This window comes from Mustela nigripes, chromosome X, assembly GCF_022355385.1.
Source record: "Mustela nigripes isolate SB6536 chromosome X, MUSNIG.SB6536, whole genome shotgun sequence".
Lineage (NCBI taxonomy): Eukaryota > Metazoa > Chordata > Mammalia > Carnivora > Mustelidae > Mustela > Mustela nigripes.
In genome coordinates, this window is record NC_081575.1 from 65,866,834 (window position 1) to 65,889,460 (window position 22,627).

The following is a 22,627-nucleotide window of genomic DNA, read 5'->3' on the forward strand; positions in this document are numbered from 1 at the left end:
AAAAAGACAAGACAATAACAAATGATGAAGATGTAGAGAAATATTAACCCTCATTTATTGTAGGTGGTAACATAAAATAATATAGCCACTATGGAAAACAATCTGGCAGTTTCTGTAAGAGCTAACCAAATACTTACACTATGACCCAGCTATTCAAGAAAAATGGAAACATACAAGGACATGTACATTAATTTTCATAGCAACATTTATTAATAGCCAAAGGAAATAAAAGGAATTTAAGTCAACTTTGTGTCAAGTGAATTGTGAAACAAAAATGGTATATCTATAATACTGAATATTTAGCTCTAAAAAAATATATAAATACATGCTACCACAAGGATAAACTTCAAAAAAAGTAGTAAGTGTAGGAGGTCAAACTCAGCATCATGAACATTCTGTAATTTCATTCACATGAAATATCGAAGAAAGGCTGATTTTAACATAGGGGTCAGTAGTAACATAGGACAGAGGAGGGGAATAGGACTGACTATAAATGAACTAGAGAGAATTTTTGGAAATAATGCAATGTCCTATAACTGGATTGTGCTAACAGCTACAGACTATACAAATTTAAAGAATAAATGGTGTACAAAAAAGAGAATAAATTTATATGATATACACATAAAAAGAACCAGACTGAAGTTCTTAACTAAAAATACAATGTCTATGATTAAAAAAAAAAAAAAATTCACTTGAGGGAGCACCTCGATGGCTCTGCTGGTTGAGTGTCTGACTCTTGGTTTCAGCTCAGATCATGATCTCACGGGTCTAAAGCCCTAGGTTGGTTCCATCCTCAGCAAGGAGTCTGCTTGAAGATTCTCTCCTTCTGCCCCTCCCCCCACTTGCACTCTCGTGCTCTCTCTCAAATAAATCTTTATTTTTTAGAAAGATTTTTTTATTTATTTACTTGACAGAGAGAGCAGGTGTACATGTAGGGGGAGCAGCAGGCAGAGGGAGAGAGAAGCAGGCTTCCACTGAGCAAGGAGCCTGATGTGGGGCTCAATCCCAGGACTCCGAGATCATGACCTGAGCCAAAGGCAGACGGTTAACCAACTGAATCACCCAGGCACCCCTATAATAAATAAATCTTAAAAAAAAAAATTCACCTGAGATCTCAATAGCAGAAAGGGCACAAGAAAAGAGTCAATAAATCTGAAGACAGATCAACAGAAATTACTCAATCTAAACAACAGAAAATAACAAAGAGGTTGAAACAAAACAGTCTCAGAACTTATGAAGCAATATTAAAATGTCTAGTATACAAGTCATCAGAGTGCCAGAAGGAAAAAAATTTACAGAAAAAAAGTCTGTTGGAATATTCCTGGAAAACTTCCCAAACCTGATGAAAGATAAATCCACATATTCAACTACTTAAGCAAATCCAAACAAGATAAACTGAAAGAAAAACCCAGAAATATCACTTTCAACAGTCAAACTAAAAACGGAAAATCAAAAAATTTGAAAGCAGCTATAAAAAGCAACACAGTTCAGATGGACTATCAAAGATTCAAACTACTGCAGACTTCTCATCAGAAACCATGGAGAACAGAAATGGTAGAAAAACATCTTTAGAGTGCTAAAAGAAGAGGGCCGCCTAGGTGGCTCAGTCAGTTAAGCATCTGACTCTTGATTTTGGCTCAGATCATGGTCTGGGTCCCCAGGTCAGGGTCCAGACTCAGTGGGGAGTCTGCTGGAGATTCTGGCCTTCTCCCTGTGCCCCTACCTGTACTTTCTCTCTCTAAAATACATGAATCTTTAAAAAGTAAAATAAAGTGCTGAAAAAAACTTCTAACACTTTTTTATACAGCTAAGAACTCCTGCAGGAATGAAGGTGAAATGAACACATTCTTAGATGGAAGAAAATGAAGAGAATTCATTTTAAATGGAGTTGAGATGAAATAACAGAGTTCTTTACTCTGAAGCTGAATGATACCCAGGGGAAGTTAACATCTTTAGAAATGAAGAAAAAACAGAACTGGTAAATGAGTAAATATAAAGGCTCACTTTTCTCCTCTTAGGTTCTTTTATATAGGACTCTTAAAAGCAGAAATTATAACACAGTCTGATGGGCTTTTGAATTATGTAAATGTAAAACAAATGGCAACTATTAAAAAATCATTTTAAAAAGTACGACTTTTGTTCACCTGAAATGTTAAAACATTAAATCTATATATAAACCATTAGGTGATGCCTAGGTTATATTTACTGTAATCCCTACAGCAACAACAACAGAACAAATTTCAGTGTTATAACCAAAAAATTTAAAAGAACATTAAACTGGAATACTAAAAATATTAAAAAACTGCAAAAGAAAAAAATGAAAAACAGAGACACAAGCAATAACAAGACAAGGCTCAGACATTCAAAAAGCTAGAAAGAGTATCACTACATCCTTTAAGAGAAGAAATAGGCTGAACAACTGCAAATTAGTGATTCTATTAACCATAGAAGTGAAGTCACAGAGTAAAAAATTTTATGGAAATTTAGAGACAGGTAAGTACCTGCAGAGAAAAACACAATCTGATCATCTGATCATTGGAACAAAAGCCACAAAAAGTGGTAGGAAAGGAAAATATAACTAAAAATTAAAATATACCGCTAAGGGGTGCCTTGGGTGGCTCAGTGGGTTAGATCCTCTGCCTTAGCTCAGGTCATGATCCCAAGGTCCTGGGACTGAGCCCCACATCAGGCTTTCTGCTCAGCGGGGACCCTGCTTCCTCCTCTCTCTCTCTCTCTGCCTGCCTCTCTATTTGTGATCTCTGTCAAATATATGAATAAAATCTTTAAAAAAAGAAAAAAAAACTGCTAAAGGCAAAGTGTAGGCTATCATGAGAATGGCAAGCCTTTGCGGGGAGGGGCATTTCAAAAAACAGGGAGCGAGCTGCACCCACCTGCATATTTTACAAACAGGTGGCCAAAGCGAAGATCACAGAGAGATTCCCTCGGTGCTATTTGGGGGAAGGGAGCAGCAAGTATGGCTGAAATTCTCCCTAAATATATTCTTATCTCTATTATTAAAAAAAAGAAATACATTCTTAAACTAAAAGGAAGATCACTAAAACCTATACTCTGGGGGTAGGATAGCAAGATGGCGGAGAAACAGCAGACTGAAATGACATCAGGTCACAGGAGTTCAGCTAGATAGTTCTCAAACCATTCCAAACACCTACAAACTCAACAGAAGATCAAAGAGAAGAGCAGTTCTAGGACCATAAAATAAACCACTTTCTGAAAGGCAGGACAAGCGGTGGAGCAGCAGAGCACAAAATCAGAACTTTTAAGAAGTCTGCTCCACTGAGGGACATCGCTCCAGAGACTAAGCTGGGGTGGAACCCTCGCAGGGACAGTGTGGTCTCAGGACCCGCAGGGTCACTGAACGTTCAGGGGTGTCTGAGTGTGGCAGAGCTCTCAGGTATTAGAATGGGGAAGCCAGCTACAGAGACAGAGCCAAGGGGTGAGCTCTCAGCTTGGGGTTACGTTAAACCGTGATCTGCGGCACAGTCAGACCACTGCTCTTTGAGCAGGGAACCTACAAGTGGCAGATCCAGGGAGACTCAATTTCCTTCCTCCTCTGGAGGCAGGAATCTTCTGGGTTTGGAGATTCCAAACAGGGCTGTGCGACTGAGACAGAAACACTTGGTCACAGGCCAGGTGAGCCCAGAGCATAGCCAGAGACCAGGGAGACGGGAGTGATTGACGCCTTTCCTCTAACGGTGCACTGAGGAGTGAGGTCCCAAGCTCTCAGTTCCTCTGCGCTGGAGGCTGGGAGGCCACCATCTTCATTCCCGTGCTCCAGAGCTCTACGGAAAGTGTTCAGGAACAAAAACTCCCAAGAGCGAACTTGAGCAGACTTCTTAGCCTGGCCCTGGCAAAGGTGGTGCAATTCTGCCTTGGGCAAAGACATCTGAGAGTCACTACAACAGGTCCGACCCCCAGAAGATGAGCAAGAACATACAGCCTAGACCAAGCTCACTGATCAAGAACAACTGTGGAACTCCAGAGCTAGGAGAAAGCAATGCATGGAATTCATGGTTTTCTCCCCATGATCCTTTAGTTTCCCAAGGTTAAATTTTTTTAATTTTTTTCTCTTATTCTGACATTTTAACTTTTCCTCATTTAACATTTTTTAACTATTTTAACAATATCTTTCTAAAAAAAATCTTTTTAAACCTTTACTATTATAGTCATATTTTATCCTTCATTGTATTTAGCCTTACTTTTTGTATACATACAGGGTTGTTGTTTTTTTTCTAAAAAATTTTGGGATACAATTTATTCTAACAGATCAAAATATACCCTAAATCTACCACAGGGCTTTGTTCTAGTCTCCAGTCTAAGCACATTCTCTCACCCCATTTTTTTCCTTTCTTTTTCCAACCAACTTATGTTATCAATTCCATTTTTTAGAATTTTTTTTTTAATTTCCATCTTTACAGTCATATTTCATCCCTTCATCATGTTTACCCTTATTTTTGTACATATATGTTTTTCTTTCTTTAAAATTTTGGGAGAAGTTTCTTCTAAGATAAAATCAAGTGGGTGGCACTCTTCCATTCACCAGTCTAATATATACTTATATATGTATTTTTAAATTTCTTTTTACCCTCCTTTTTCCTCCCCCTGGTCTGTCTCTTCTGATTTGGTTAGCATATATTTTTCAATGGTCTTTGCCACCCTTTTAGTATTGTATTCTTCTGTTCATATATTTTTATCTGGATAAAATGACAAGGTAGAAAAACTCACCACAAAAAAAAAGAACTGGAGGCAGTACTGACAGCTAGGGACATAAACTGTGATCTGCAGCACAGCTAGACCACTGCTCTTTGAGCAGGGACCCTACAAGTGGCAGATCCAGGGAGACTCACTTTGCTCCTATGGAGGCAGGAATCTTCTGGGTTTGCAGACTCCAAACGGACTCCAACAGAGAATGGCAGAAATGTCAGATGACAGCAGACTAATCGAAAGAGACCTGGCAGGCCAGAAAGAACTGGCATGATATATTTAGAGCACTAAATGAGGAAAAATATGCAGCCAGAGATACGATATCCAGACAGGCTATCAATGAAAACAGAAGAGATAAAAAGCTTCAATATATAGTAACAGTCACCTTATAGGCAATACAATGGCACTAAATTCGTATCTCTCAATAGTAACCCTGAATGTAAATGGGCTAAATGCCTCAATCCAAAGACACAGGGTATCAGAATGGATAAAAAACCAAAACCCATCAATATGATGTCTACAAGAAACTCATTTTAGACCCAAAGATACCTCCAGATTTAAAGTGAAGAGGTGGAAAACAATTTACCATGCTAATGGACATCAACAGAAAGCTGGCATGGCAATCCTTAGAGCAGATCAATTAGATTTTAAGCCAAAGACTATAAGAGGTGAGGAAGGACTCTACATCATACTCAAAGGGTCTGTCCAACAAGAAGATCTAACAATTTAAATATCTACACCCCTAACATGGGAACAGCCAACTATATAAACCAATTAATAGCAAAATCAAAGAAACACATTAACAATAATACAGTAATAGTAGGGGACTTTAACATCCCCCTCACTGAAAAGGACAGATCATCCAAGCAAAAGATCAACAAGGAAATAAAGGCTTTAAATGACACACTGGACCAGATGGACATCACAGATATATACAGAACATTCCATTCCAAAGCAAAAGAACACATTCTTCTCTAGTGCACATGGAACATTCTCCAGAATAGATCACAACCTGGGTCATAAATCAGTCTCAACCGGTACCAAAAGACTGGGATCATTGCCTGCATATTTTCAGACCACAATGCTCTGAAGCTAGAACTCAATCACAAGAGGAAAGTTAGAAAGAACTCAAATACATGGAAGCTAAAGAGCATCCTACTAAAGAATGAATGGGTCAACCAGAAAATTAAAGAAGAATTGAAAAAATCAATGGAAACAAATGATAGTGAAAACACAATGGTTCAAATCTGTGGGACACAGCAAAAGTGGCCCACAGAGGAATGTATATAGCGATACAAGCCTCTCTCAAGAAACAAGAATAGTCTCAAGTACACAATCTAACCCTACACCTAAAGGAGCTGGAGAAAGAACAGCAAAGAAAGCCTATGCCCAGCAGGAGAAGAGAAATAATAAACCCCTGGCCAGACTTATCAAAAAGAAAAGAGAAAGGACCCAAATAAATAAAATCATGAATCAAAGAGGAGAGATCACAACCAACACCAAAGAAATACAAACAATTTTAAGAACATACTATGAGCAACTCTACACAAACAAATCTGACAATCTGGAAAAAATGGATGCATTTCTAGAGACAAATAAACTACCACAACTGAACCAGAATAGAAAACCTGAACAGACCCATAGCCAGTAAGGAGATTGAAACAGTCATCAAAAATCTCCAAACAAACAAAAGCCCAGGGCCAGACGGCTTTCCAGGGTAATTCTACTAAGCATTTAAAGAACTAATTCCTATTCTCCTGAAACTGTTCCAAAAAATAGAAATGGAAGGAAAACTTCCAAACTCATTTTATGAGGCAAGCATCACCTTGATCCTGAAGAATTACAGACCAATATCCTTGATGAACACAGATGCGAAAGTTCTCACCAAAATACTAGCCATTAGGATCCGACAGTACATTAAAAGGATTATTCATCACGACCAAGTGGGATTTATTCCTGGGCTGCAAGGCTGATTCAACATCCACAAATCAATCAATATCATACAATATATTAATAAAAGAAAGAACAAGCCATATGATACTCTCAACAGATGCTGAAAAAGCATTTGACAAAGTACAGCATCCTTTCTTGATCAAAATTCTTCAAAGTGCAGGGATAGAGGGTACACAACTCAATATCATCAAAGCCATCTATGAAAAACCCACAGCGAATATCATTCTCAATGGAGAAAAACATCTTTTCCGCTAAGGTCAGGAACTCGGCAGGGATGTCCATTATCACCACTGCTATTCAGCATAGTACTAGGAGTCCTAGCCTCAGCAATCAGACAACAAAAAGAAATTAAAGGCATCCAAATTGGCAAAGAAAAAGTCAAGCCATCACTCTTTGTAAATGATATGATACTTTACGTGGAAAACCCAAAAGACTTCACTCCAAATCTGCTAGAACTTGTACAGGAGTTCAGTAAAGTGTCAGGATATAAAACCAATGCACAGAAATCATTTGCATTTCTTTACACCAACAACAAGACAGAAAAAAGAGAAATTAAGGAGTCCATCCCAATTACAATTGCACCCAAAACCATAAGATACCTAGGAATAAACCAAACCAAAGAGGCAAAGACTCTATACTCAGAAAACTATAAAGTACTCATAAAAGAGATTGAGGAAAACATAAAGAAATGTAAAAATGTTCCATGTTCATGGATTGGAATTACAAATATTGTGAAAATATCTATGCTACCTAAAGCCATCTACACATTTAATGCAATCCCTATGAAAATACCATCAATTTTTTCAAAGAAATGGAACAAATAATCCTAAAATTTCTATGGAACCAGAAAAGACCCCAAATAGCCAGAGGAATGTTGAAAAAGCAAGCCAGTGTTGGTGGCATCACAATTCCAGACTTCAAGCTCTATTTCTAAGCTGGAATCTTGAAACAGTAGGGTACTGGACGAAAACAGACATATAGATCGGTGGAACAGAACAGAGAGCCCAGAAACAGAGCCTCAACTCTATGGCCAACTAATCTTTGACAAAGCAGGAAAAAATGTCTAATGGAAAAAAAAGACAAGTCTCTTCAACAAATGGTGTTGGGAAAATTGGACAGCCAGATGCAGAAGAATGAAACTGGACCATTTCCTTATACCACACACAAAAATAGACTCAAAATGGATGAAAGACCACAGTGTGAGAACAGGAATCTATCAAAATCCTTGAGAACTTAGGCAGCAACCTCTTCAACCTCAGCTGCAGCTGAGGAAAGTATATAGCAATACAAGCCTTTCTCAAGAAACAAGAATAGTCTCAAGTACATTCCATGTGCACTAGAGAATGTTCTTCCCAGGAACATCACCAAAGGCAATGGAAGCAAGGACAAAAATGAACTATTGGGACTTCAACAAGATCATAAGCTTTTGCACAGCAAAGGAAACAGTCAACAAAACCAAAAGACAACTGACAGAATGGGAAAAGATATTCACAGACGACCTATCAGATAAGGGGATAGTATCCAAAATCTATAAGGATCTTATCAAATTCAACAACCCAAAGAACAAATAATCCAATCAATATATGGACAGAGGACATGAACAAACATTTCTGCAAAGAAGACATCAAGATGGCCAAGAGATATAGGAAAAAATGCTCAACATCACTCTGCAATGGGGAAACACAAACCCAAACCACATAAGATACCACCTCACACAAGTCAGAATGGCTAAAACTAACAAGTCAGGAAACGACAGATGTTGGAGAGGATGTGGAGAAAGAGGAACCCTCCTACACTGTTGGTGGGAATGCAAGCTGGTGCAGCCACTCTGGAAAATAGCATGGAGGTTCCTCAAGAAGATGAAAGTAGAGCTGTCCTACGACCCAGCAATTGCACTACTGAGTATTTACCCTAAATATACAAATGTAGTGATCCGAAAGGGCATGTGCACCCGAATGTTTATAGCAGCAATGACCACAACTGCCAAACCATAGAAAGAACCTAGATGTCCATCAGCATATGAATGGGTAAAGAATATGTGGTATATATATATATATATATATATATATATACACACAATGGAATACTCTGCAGCCATCAAAAGAAATAAAATCTTACCTTTTGTGATGATGCGGATGGAACTAGAGGGCATTATGCTGAGCAAAATAAGTCAATCAGAGAAAGACAATTATCATATGATCTCCCAGATATGAGGAATTTGTGAGGCAGAGTGGGTAGTTTGGGGAGAGGTTATCAAAGATGATATTAGGCCAAATCCATTACGGTACTACTTGGCTCCTAATATGGATAATGAAGAGGAAGGAGATGATGATGACGATGACGACGGAGGACTGAAGATACTGATGAAGGGGTACCAGGGTGACTCAGTCCGTTGAGTGTCAACTCTTGGTTTCAGCCTGGGTCTTGAAGATGTGAGATGAAGCCTCTCACCGGGCTCCGAGTTCAGCCAGGAGTCTGTCTGAGGACTTCTCTCCCTCTCCCTCTCCTGCTCACTTGCATGCTCTCTCTCTGATAAATAAATAAATCTTACCCCAAAAAAAAGAAAAAAAGAGAGAGATCGATGAAGAAGGAGATGACGATAAAGGTGAAGATGAGGTAGAGAAGGAAGGACAGGACGATAAAGGAGAAGCGACTAAAGAAACACTGATGGATTCCAACCTTCCTTTTCTTTAATTTCCTCCAGTCCCTGGGAGCAAGCTGCAGTCTTATTGTTTCCTCCTTTTGTGCTCACCCACCCTGTTTTTTGAAGTCCCTTTTCTCTCCCTTTAAAACATGGTCTCAACTTATGCTGGGGGGAATACCTTGAGTAGAATACAGGCGGGAAAAGTATCTACTACTTTCCTTTCCAAATTTTTATCCCTTCCTGTCTCAACAAAAACATTATGAAATCCAACATCACCATGCTCTGTGGGGGAAAAAGGAAAACTTGGTCCCTTACCTCTGCTGGAAGCTGGAGAATGCTAGGCCCCTGTATTGCAGTATATGGAATTCCAACTTTCTTCCTCCTTTCTCTGTATAATGTGCTCAGAGATTACACTGTGTCTTCATGTGAATATGGGCAGTTAGTGTTTGCCAACATGTATCTTTCCACTTTCTCTTATTTAAAAAAAGAAAAAGAATTTAAAAATGAGATTACAAAAAAAAAAAAAAGAGATTACAGAAGATCGGGAAAGGATGGGTTTGAGGTGCCTGGGTGGGTTAAATGGGCATTTTGACAACATGGCTTTTCCTTTGGTGTGTTTAATTGTGATGTTAATGGATATCCTTGCAGTTTAAGATGATACTTTTAAAATTATATTCTTTACTTACGATGACTAGAGCCCTGCTACTCAGTAGATCAGTAGAACCTATATATAGGATCTTACTTAGAACTGACATTCCCTATTACAGTTTTGCTCCTGTTTATTTTTAAATTTTGTGTTTCACTGGAAAGGAAAGATGATGCTCAGTTTTAAACGTTAAAAACGTACAAGCTTTATTACAATAAAACTACCTACCTACCTAACTAGTACAGACATACATACCAAAGGGGCTGAATTTCATCAGTTTGCAAAATCAGTAGGACTTGGAGCTTGGAGCTTTAAAAGTCAGCTGAGTCAGCACTCAGTAAACCAGGAGAGCTAGTTATAGCTGAGTCAGCACTCAGTAAACCAGGAGAGCTAGTTATAGCTGGGTCACAGGCCTTAAAGAGACAGCAGCTTGTGTGGAGAGGCAACATAAAAACAGCAGTTAACACAACACTATGGGCAAACGGGAGAGACCTATTCATACTGATTTCAGAGTGTGTTGGGGGACTTCAAAAACAAGGGAGCTAGCAGGGGCCATTTTCTTCTCCTGCCCCCCAGCATAAACACAGAGCCATCTGTGGGAGGCAGGGCTACAGAGACACTTGTTACCTAACCTGCTAGCAGTGTACCCTGCCCAAGGTGTCTCCTGAAGACTCCCCTACTCCCAGCCTGCTAGCTTCAGCCCTGGCCTCAGGGCAAATTTTCTTAAGCCCCTGCTTCGCCCCAACCAGCCAGAGGGAACACAGTGCTGTTTCAAGTCACACCCATCCATGACAATCACAGTCCAATCCAATCCAAGCCAAGGTGTCCCCAGCCATCACCTCGCACCACACCCACCTACATGCTCCCCCAACCACTGCATTCAGCCCCTAGCTGCCAGTTTCAGGAGATCAGGCACAGATTAGTGGCCCAGTATGAACTTTGTTAATACCACTACCCTGCCCCCAAGTTCCCTGGTAGGCACACCCCCTCAAATCTGGCCTGCCTGGGTCCCACTAATGCCACAAACAGCAATTACAGCCCACAACAGGCAGAGAGTCAGTGCAGACAACTGCACTAAAAGGAAAAATGACTCAGACACAACAACAGGGTATATGTAACACACATAGGTGCCAGGTTCTGGTGAATAAGGGACACTGCACTACAGGACACTCCAGGACCTCTTCTTCATAAAGCCACTACTTCCAACAGCAGAAGACACAGATGAATTTCTTAACATACAGAAACAGACACAGAAAGGCAGAAAAAGTGAGGAGACAGAGAAATTTATCCAAAGGAAAGAACTGGATAAGATCACAACCAGAGATCTAAGTGAAACAGATAAGAGTAAAATGACAGACAACATAAAGCAATGATCACAAAGATATTCACTGGAATGAGAAAAGAGACAATAAGAGCCTTAGCACAGAGATAAGGAATAATACAGCAGAGATAAAGGGCTTGATACGAAATGTGAAACATACTTGTTGGAATTTACAGTAAGATGGAAGCAAAGGAATGAAATAGTGACCTAGAAGACAGGGAAATGCAAAGTAATCACAGTGAACAAAAGACAGAAAAAATATTTTGCAAAGTGAGAACTTAGGCAACTCAGTGACTCCATTAAATGTAAAAGCATTCATATTTTAAGAATCCCACAAGAGGAAGCAAGAGAAAGGGGGGCAGAAAATTTATCTTAAGAAATAATAGCTGAAAACTTCCCTACCTGGAAGGGAACAGATATCCAGATCTAGGAGGCAGAGAAAACACCCATCAAAATCAACAAAATTAGACCCACACCAAGGCATTTAATATTTAACAAAACATAAATTTGCAAAATATAAAGATAAAGAAAAAAATTTAAAAGCATCAAGACAAAAGAAGCCATTAACTTACAAAGGAAAACCCATACAGAGAGCAGGAGATTTTCACAGAAAACTGTAAACCAGAAGGGAGTGGTATTGATGAAGTTCTAGAACCTAGGTGAGATTCGGTGGGGTGAGGTTCGGAGCCGACAGCTAAGAAAGAATTCTTAAGATGTCTTTGGTGCAAAAAGATGGTTTATTAGAGCACGGGGACCGGACCCGTGGGCAGTCGGAGATGCTGCCCCGTTATCCTGAGGAGTGGCTGATTATATACACAGGAGTTAGGTAGGTGAGAACAAAGGGGGTAATGTTAGTCTCTAAGGAATTTTGGAAGCAAGGTCTCCAGGACCTTGAGGGGCTAGCTATTGTTGAGAGAAAGGTTATTTATTACTAGTAGTAAAAATCTTGTGAGACCCTTCAGATGTGTATCAGTGGGTCATATGCTTGGGAATGATTAGAGATAAAGTTTCACATTTCTCCTATCAACTGTCCTTGTTAGTGAGATTTGGGTTTAGAAGAAATTTAACTTTATTTAGGGCTTGAGGAACTTGAGTTATTTGCCTCTGGAAACTGTGCTATTGTTAAGATAGCTTCTTTGTTGTAAATCTCTAGGACATTGGTAAACCAAGGGAGACGCCTATCTTGCAGGATTGTGATCTCTGCAAGTTAACTATTTGTTTTTCTTGTAGGGCAGCCAGAGGTGCCTGAGGAATGTCACACATATTACCGAGGGGAGCGGGTGGAGAGGGGGTACAAGATGCCAGCTTTTGCTTTGTCCTCAGCCAGCCTCCTGCTCCCTCATCAGTATGGTATGATCATATATTCATAGTGCTGAATGGGAAAAATCTACAGCCACGAGCATTCTTTCTAGCAAGATTATCATACACAATAGGAGACACAGTTTCCTAGATAAACAAAAACTAAAGGAGTTCATTACCAATGAACTAGCCCTATTGAGAAAATACTAACTGGGACTCCTTGATGGAAGGAAAGATGAAAAAGGACAGTACAAAGTAAGAAATACAAAAGCAGTAAAAATGAGTATTTTTGTAAAAAAAAAAAAAATCAGTCAAGGAACTAACCAACAAAAAGGGATATGAAAATAATTAAAACATCCCTAAAACATGGGGAGGAGAGGAGTAAAGAATTGCTTCATATTTAAATGACCATAAAGTTAATATAGACTGCTATTTGCAGAAGAGGTTATATACAAGCCTACTGATAATGATATATCTAAAACCACTAATATATAGGCAAAGAACAAAGAAAAAGACACCCAAATATATCACTAAAGAAAATCATGAAAGAAAAAAAAGCATCAGAGAAAATCTTTAGAAACAACCAAAGAACAAGTAATAAAATGGCAATAAATATTTATCAATAATTACTTTGAATGTAAATGGATTAAAGGCTTCATTCAAAAGACACAGGATAACAGAATGGATAAAAAAAAAACAAAACCCATCTATATGCTGCCTACAAGACTCATTTTAGACCTAAAGACACCTGCAGATTGAAAGTGAGAGGATGGAGAAGCCTCTTTCAAGCAGACATCAAAGAAAACCAGAGTCTAATACTTATATTGGACAAAACAGACTTTTAAAAAAGACTTTAACAAGAGACAAAGCAGAACACTATATTATCATAAAGGAGAAAATATAACAATAAAATACAACAATTGTAAATATTTATGCACCCAACATAGGAGTACCCATATATATAACAGTTAATAACAAACATAAAGGAAATAATTTCTAAAACCATGATGATAGTGGGGGACTTTAACACCTCACTTACATCAATGGACAGATCATCTAAACAACATCAAGGAAACAATGGCTTTGAATGACACACAGGAGCAGAAAGATTTAACAGATCTAGGCAGCAGCTCTTTTTGTCCATGGATCCTGTCCCCATGCTTTAATAAAATCACCTTTTTGCACTAAAAAAACCAAAAAAACAAAAACAGATATATTCAGGACATTCCACCCTCATCAGCAGAATACACATTCTTTTCAAGTACACATGGAACATTTTCCAGAACAGATCACATATTAATTAGCACATTAAAAAAACCCTCAACAAGTTCAAGAAGATCAAAATCATACCATGCATATTTTCTGACCACAATGCTATGAAATAGAAATCAACCACAAGAAAAAAATCTGGAAAGACCACAATACATGGAGGTTAAATAACATTATTAAACAATGAATGGGTCAACCAGGAAATCAAAGAAGAAATTTAAAAAAAAATACATGAAAACAAATTAAAATAAAAACATAATAATCCAAAACCTGTGGGATGAGGCAGGGGTTATAAGAAGGAAGATTACAGCAATACAGGCCTACCTCAAGAAGCAAAAAAAAAAAAAAAAAAAAAAAAATCAAGCGACCTAACCTTGCACTTAAAGGAACTAGATAAAGAACAAAACTAAAACCAGCAGATGGAAGGAAATAATAAAGATAAGGACAGAAATAAATGATAGAGATTAAAAAAAAAAAAACACAACAGAACAGATCAATGAAACCAGGTCCTGATTCTTTGTAAAAAAAGAAAACCAATAAAATCGATAAAGCTTTAGCCAGAATTATCAAGGAAAAAAGAGAAAGACTCAAATAAAATCACAAATGAGAGAAAAGAAATCACAACTAAAACTAAAGAAATGCAATCACAAGAGAATATTATGAAACACTGTATGTCAACAAACTGGACAGCCCAGAAGAGACGGATAAATTCCTAGAAACATATAAACTACCAAAACTGAAACAGGAAGAAACAGAAAATTTCAACAGACCATTAGATAATCAGCAAAGAAACTGATCTATAATCTAAAAACTCCCAACAAACTAAAGTCCAGGATCAGTTTCACAACCAAACTCTACAAAACATTTAAGGAAGAGTTAGTACCTATTCTTCTCAAACTATTCCAAAAAATGCAAACGGGAGGAAAACTTCCAAAATCATCTTATGAGGCAAGCATTACCTAGATACCAAAACCAGATAAAGACACCACAAAAAAAGTACAGGTCACAATCTCAGGGTCGTGGGATTGAGCCCCATGTCAGGCTCCATGGAGCCTGGAGCATGGAGTCTGCTTGGGATTCTCTCTCTCCCTCTTTTCCTCCCTGGCCCCTCTCCCCTCCCCCGCACACTCCCCTTCTCTTGCTCTCAAATCAATAAATGAATAAACCTTCCAAAAAAAAACCCCACAAAAGTACAGGCCCATATCCCCGATAAACATGGATACAAAAATCCTCAACAAAATACTAGCAAACTAAATTCAACAATACATTTTAAAAATTATTTTTAGATTTTATTTATTTGACACAGAGAGAGAGAGTGCACAAGCAGGTAGAACAGCAGAGGGGCAGGGAAAAGCAGATTCTCTGCTAAACGGGGACCTTGATTGATGCAGAACTCGATCCCAAGATGCTGGGATAATGACCTAAGCTGAAGGCAGATGCTTCCAACTGAGCCACCCAGGCACCCATCAACAATACATTTAAAAAGAAAAAAAAAAAATTATTCACCAAGAGTGACTGGGATTTATTCCTGGGTTACAAGGGTGGTTTATATCCACAAATTAGTCAATGTGAAAGATACATCACTAAATGAAAGAGTAAGAATCATATGATGTTTTCAATAGATACAGAAAAAGCATCTGACAAACCACTACATCCATTCATGATAAAAACCCTCAGCAAAGCTGGTTTAGAAACCTATCTCAACAAGATAAGAGCCACCTACAAGGGGGAAAAAACAGCTAATATCATCCTTAAATGTCAGGAATAAGACAAGGATATCCATTCTCACCACTTTTATTCAACATAGTACTAGAAGTCTTAGCCACAGAAATTAGACAACAAAAAGAAATAAAAGAAATCCAAATCAGGGAGAAAGAAATAAAACCTTCACTATTTGCAGATAACATGATATAGACGATATACAGAAAACCTAAAAGACTCCACCAAAAACCTGCTAGAACGGATCAACAAATTCAGTAAGGTTGCAGGATACAACATCAATGTACAGGAATCTGTTGCATTTCTATACACCAATAATGAAGCAACAAAGAGAAATCAAGGCATCAATTCCATTTACAACTGTACCAAAAATCATAAGATACTTACAAATAAACCTAACCAGAGGTGAAAGAGCTATACTATGAAAACAATAATTAAAAACACTGAAGAAACTGAAGATGATACAAAGAAATGGAAAAACATCCCGAGCTCATGGATTAGAAAAACAAATATTATTAAAATGCCTATACTACCCAAAGCAATTTACGCATTTAATGCAATTCCTATCAAAATACCAGCAGCATGTTTCACAAAGCTAGAACAACTCTAAGATTTGTATGGAACCACAGAAGACCCCAAATAGCCAAAGCAATCTTAAAAAAGAAAAACAAAGCTGGAGGCATCACAATTCCAGACTTCTAGTTAAATTACAAATGTGTCGTGATCAAAACAGTATGGTACTGGCACAAAGACACAGAGATTAACAGAACAGAAAATCCAGAGATAAACCCACAATTATATCATCAATTAATCTTTGCCAAAGCAGGAAAGACTAACCAATGGGAAAGACGGCCTTTTCAACAAATGATATTGGGAAAACTGGAGAGCTACATGCAAAAGAATGAGACTACACCATTTACTTACACCACTTACTTACACCACATACAGAAGTAAATTCAAAATGGATTAAAGACCTAAATGTGAGATCTGCCACCATAAAAGTCCTAGAAGCAAACATAGGCAGTAATTTCTTTAACACATCGGTTGTACCAGTATCTTTTTAGAGAAGTCTCCTGAGGCAAGGGAAAACCAAAGGAAAAATAAGCTATTAGGACAACACTGAAATAAAAAGCTCTGAACAGCGAAGGAAATAATCAACAGAACTAAAAGGCAACCTACAGAATGGGAGAAGATATTTGCAAATAACATACCTGATAAAGGCTTAATATCCGAAATATATAAAGATATATACAATATATATACAAAATACAATATATATACAATATACAACTCAACAACCAAAAAACAATCAAATTTTATAAAAGGCAGACAATGGGGTGTTTGGGTGGTTCAGTCAGTTTAGCATCTGCCTTCGGCTCAGGTTATGATCCCAGGGTCTTGGGATCAAGCCCCACACCAGGCTCCTGCTTTGCGGGGAGCCTACTTCTCCCTCTCAATCTGCTTGCCACTCCCCCTACTTGTGCTTGCTCTTTCTGTCAAATAAATAAATCAAATCTTAAAACAAACAAATAAATAAATAGGCAGAAGACATTAACTGGTATTTTTCCAAAGACCTACAAATGGCTAACAGACAGATGAAAAGATGCTCATCATCTCTTATCATTAAAGAAATGCAAAAGTACAATGAGATGCCATGTGACACCTGTCAGAATGGCTAAAATCAACCACTGAACAACAGGTATCCGTGAAGATGTGGAGGAAAATGAACACTCATGCACTGTGGGAATGCCAACTGGTGCAGCTGCTCTGGAAAACAGTATGTAGGTTCCTCAAAAAGTTAAAAACAGAACTGCCTTATGATCCAGTGATTGTACTACTGGGTATTTACCCCCAAGAATTCAAAAACACTAATTCAAAGGGCTACATGCACCTCTACTGTTATAGCAGCTTTACTCACAACAGCCAAAATATGGAAACAGTCCAAGTGTCCATCTTTTGATGAATGGATAAAGATAAGGTGGTATATACATACAATGGAGTATTATTCAGCCATAAAAGAATGAAATCTTGCCATTTCAACAACATGGATGGGGCTAGAGGGTATAATGCTATGTGAAATCAGTCAGAGGAGGACAAAAAACGTATCATTTCACTCACTCACTCAAACCATACCACTTCACTCAGAATTTAAGAAACAAAGCAAGCAAAGGGAAAAATAAGAGAAACAAATCAAGAAACAGATTCTTAATTATAGAGAACAAACTGATGGTTACCCGAGAGGAGGTGGGTGGGGGGACAGGTTAAATAGGTGATGGGGATCAAGGACTACACTTGTGATAAACACATGGGAATGCGACATATGGGAAACATTGAATCAGTATACTGAACACCTGAAACTAATACAACATTGTATGTTAACTGGAATTAAAATGAAAACTTAAATACTTCAGTATCTACTATCTTATATAATATGCCTTCCAGCAAAATTATAATGTATATAAAAACAAAGGGACAAAAAAATAGTGAAGAAAATGCAATCTTTTTTTTTTTTTAACATTTTATTTATTTATTTATTTGACAGACAGAGATCACAAGTAGATGGAGAGGCAGGCAGAGAGAGGTAAAGCAGGCTCCCTGCTGAGCAGAGAGCCCAATGCAAGGCTTGATCCCAGGAGCCTGGGATCATGACCTGAGCTGAAAGCAGAGGCTTTAACCCACTGAGCCACCCAGGAGCCCCAAGAAAACGCAATCTTCAAAACCAGATTGAGATATGAGATATAGAAACTAACGGTAAATTTAAAATAACTAGGATACGTTAAAAACATAGACAACAGGCCACATCACATAGGTAATAACAGAAGAGTTGGAAATTATATAAAAAAGAATCAAATGAAAATGGTAGAAATTAAAAACACATTGACAGAAATGAGTATGCCTGCTTTTAAGTACACTCAACAAAAATGAAGAATCGGGGAACTTCAACATAGGTCAACAGTAATTACCCAGTCTAAGATGCAAGCAGAAAGTAGAGCGGGAAAAATCATTCAGAACAGAACTATGGAGGCAGTAAGATCAGTGGTTACCTACCATTGGGGGCTGAGGAGGAATAAATAGGTCAAAGACAGGATTTTCAAGGCAGAGACTGTATGATACTTCAGTGATGGATAAATATCGTAATACATTTGTCCAACCTGTGAGCCCTAATGACCTTAGATGATGATGTGTAAATAATGAAGGTTGTAACAGTTGGAACAAATGTACCACTCTGGTGGAGGAAGTAGATAATGGGAGAGGTGATGCATGTGTGTGTGGGGGGGGAATATATAGAAAACTTCTCTATCTTCCTCTCAATTTAAAACTGCCCTAAAAATAGTTAAAAAAAAAGTTGTCCATACTTGTTTAAGAAATAAAATTTATCAATAAGCATTAGTATTGTGCCTTCAGTGCTCTTTCTAAAACTGTAGGTTTTCCTATGTTTTCTTCTAGATGTCATATAATTTCTCTGTGACTCATTTTAATTAATATTTGTATAATGAATGAAGTATGTGCTCACACTTTCTTTTGGCATGTGGCCCTCCAATTGTTTCAGCAGCTTTTGTTAAAGAGATTATCCTTTCAACATTGAATGGTCTTTGCATCTGTGTTGAAAATAATTAACTAGATTTCTGTAGATCTGTCTCTCTTTCACTATCATTGTCTTCCTCCTTTCACCAATACCAAATACTACTGATTACCATCTTTATCATGAGTCTATAAATAGTGTGTCCTTTCAAAATTTTTGAGACAGACAGGGAGAGTGAGAGGGAGTGGCAGACCCCCTGCTGAACACAGAGCCTAATATGGGTCTCGATCCCAGGTCCCTGAGATCATGCCCTGAACAGAAGTCAGAGGCTTAACAGACTGAGCCACCTTGTTATTTTTTAGAACTGTTTCTTTGCATTTTCATATAAATTTTAGAATTAGCTAGCAATATCTACGAAAAGACCTTGCTGAGATTTTGACTGAGACAAACTAGTGAATATACAGATGAAATTCAGAATATCTGATACCTTACCAAATCTTCTGAATCAGGGATGTTGTATTAATCCCTTTATCTAAAACTTCTTTGATTTATTTTACTAACATTTTGTTGCTTTCAGTAAAAATTATAAAAGCAACAACAGAAAAAAAGGCACAAATGACCCGAAGAATCTTTACTGGTGATTTCTTATGAGAAACAATGAGGACCAGAGGCTTAGTTGTACAAAAAGTAGTAGTAGTAGTACAAAAAGTGCTAAAAGAAAAAGGGCGGGGGGGGGGGGGAAGCAAGAAGCTTATATCCAAGAAACTATCTTTCAATAATGAGAAAAAATTAAGACTGACAAAAAAGGACTAAGAGGGGGGTGCCTGGGTGGCTCAGTGGGTTAAAGCCTCTGCCTTCAGCTCTGGTTGTGATCCCAGGGTCCTGGAATGGAGCCCCACATCTGGCTCTCTGCTCAGCAGGGAGCCAGCTTTCCTTCCTCCCTCTCTGCCTCCCTCTCTGCCTCCCTGTGATCTCTGTCTGTCAAATAAATAAATAAAATCTTTAAAAAAAAAAAATAGGGACGCCTGGGTGGCTCAGTTGGTTGGACGACTGCCTTCGGCTCAGGTCATGATACTGGAATCCCAGGATCGAGTCCCGCATCGGGCTCTCAGCTCCACGGGGAGTCTGCTTCTCTCTCTGACCTTCTCCTCACTCATGCTCTGTCTCACTTTCTAAAAAAAAAAAAGAAAAAAAATAATAATAAATAAATAAATAAATAAATAAATAAATAAAAGGACTAAGAGAATTCAGTTAGTTGACACTGCCTTCGAAGAAAAAACCAAAGTTTTCAATTCAATTGAATTAAAGTCAAATTCCTATGAAGAAATAAAAAAGAAGCCCATATGAAGAAATAAACAGGCTCTGAAAAGCTAATTACACAGATAAACGTAAATGACAGAATATAATCTTTACTCCTTTTTTCTAAAATAATTTGAGAAAAAAAATAATTTAAGAGAACTGCATAAAAGATACAAGTATAATGTACATTATAATCTCTTGAGCAACAATTTTAAAATGAATTAAAAAATACACTAGAAATGAGTGTTTCCTATTGCTATACATTCCAGCCAGCAACTGGAATTTTCAAGCTTTAAAAAATTTTAATCATTCTAATATGGGTATGGGGATTTCTCTTTTTTTTTTTTTTTAAGATTTTATTTTTTTGACAGACAAAGATCAAAAAATGGGGGGGGAGGGAGAGGGGGGGGGGGGGGGGGGGAGGCTCCCTGCAGAGCAGAGAGCCCAATGCGGGGCTCCCAGGACCCTGGGATCATGACCTGAGCTGAAGGCAGAGGCTTTAACCCACTGAGCCACCCAGGCACCTGCAATTTCTCTCTTTTTTTTTAACTGAATTCCTCCAACTGCAAATGAGCATCTTTTTATTTGCTCATTGGCCATTTCTGTATCTTCTTTGATGAGGTGTATGTTCAGATCTTTGCCCAATTTCTAATTGGGCTGTTTTCTTATTAATGAATTTAAAGAGTTCTTTGTATATTCAAGTCCTTTATCAGATATGGGTTTTGCAAAATTTTTTTCTAGCCTGTGGTTTGTCTTTTCATTCACTTGACACTGCTTTTTTTCAGAGCAAACATTTTTAATTTTAATAAAGTCCTGCTTACCAATTTCTTCTTTCATGAATTACACTTTTGATGTTGGATCTAAAACTGATCATCTAACCCAAGTTCACATATTCTTTTGTATTTGCTTTTAGAAGTCTTACAGTTTTCCATTTTGTATTTAAGGTCTAAGATCCATTTTGAGCGAATTTTTATTAAAAGTGTAATGTCTCTAGGTAAGTTCACTTTTTAAACTGTGAACATACAATTGGTTCCAACACTTTGAAAAGACCACCCTTTCACCACTGAGCACTCTGTCTGCCTTTGTCAAAGATGAGTTTACAATATTTGCATTAAGTCTCAGTTCTCTATTCTATTGATCTATATTCTGCCCTATCTTCGTAACTATACTTTTATAGTAAGTCTTGAAACAAATGGTGTGAGTCCTTCAACTCTTATGCTTCTTCCATACTACATTATTTGTACAATGTTTGCCTTTCCATATAAAGCTCAGAATCAGTGTCACAAATGACGCCAAAGACATTAATAGGAAAATGAAGAAATACTACAAACAACTATATGCTCTCTCTGGGTCGAGATTGAGCACTGACTCAGCTCCTTGCTCAGTACAGAGTCTGCTTCAGATTTCTTCTCCCTCTCCTGCTCTGTCCCTCCCACTCATGCTCACTCACTCGCTCAAATAAATAAATCTTTAAAAAAACAGCAACAACAACAACAAAAAACCCTCCAGACACTCAATAGACTGGGAAGTGCTTAACCTACTAAAAGGCATCTATGAAAGACCTCTAGCTAACAAAGACTGGAAAGAAGGAAAGTATGCCATCCCATTCCACACTGTATTGGAAGGCCTGCCAGTTCAATAAGCAAAGAAAAACTACCGTAAGGCACACATGTTAGAAAGGAAAAAGTTAATCTGCAGGAAACATTACTATCCATCCAAAAAATCTCAAATAACCTACCCAAAAAAACCCCCCCAAAACCCTCTTAGAATGAAAAAGTGAGTTTAGCAAGGTAGCAGAATATAAGGTCAATAGACAAGTCAATCATATTCCTATATACGCCTATAATTGGAATTCAAAGTGAAAAAAATAAAAATAATAAAATTTATAATATCATCCCCCAAAATAAAGCTATTATGTATAAATCTAACAAAATAGATGCAAGAACAGTATGTGGAAACAAAATATTAATAAAATATATCAAAACAAACCCAGAAAAATAGGGAGAAATATTATGCCCATGAATTGGAAAACTTAGTAAAATATCAATCTATCAATCTCCCCAATTAATCTATAGATTCAATGCCATCCCAATCAAAATCTCAGCAACCTCTTTTTACAGATTTTTTTAAAAAGGTATTTTTGTAGATAAAAGGAACATTAATGTGGAAAGAGACCTTCTCTGACACACAGCACAAAGGAAAAACTTAACCTGAAGCTGAAATAGTCATTTA

General features: G+C 37.7%; 1 long non-coding RNA gene across 4 annotated transcripts in view; it reads right to left on the reverse strand.

The window, feature by feature from the left end:
- LOC132006786 (uncharacterized) overlaps positions 1-22,627 on the reverse strand; it is a 126,817-nt gene that overhangs the window by 64,228 nt on the left and 39,962 nt on the right. Inside the window, exon 4 of one of the 4 annotated variants that reach the window (XR_009401229.1) lies at positions 9,635-9,792. The exons of 2 other annotated variants lie outside the window; for them this stretch is intronic. This is a non-coding gene — a long non-coding RNA (uncharacterized LOC132006786). Of the gene's footprint in view, positions 1-9,634; positions 9,793-19,520; positions 20,269-22,627 lie in introns of those variants that run through there. One more of the 4 variants, XR_009401225.1, reaches the window with a different exon arrangement.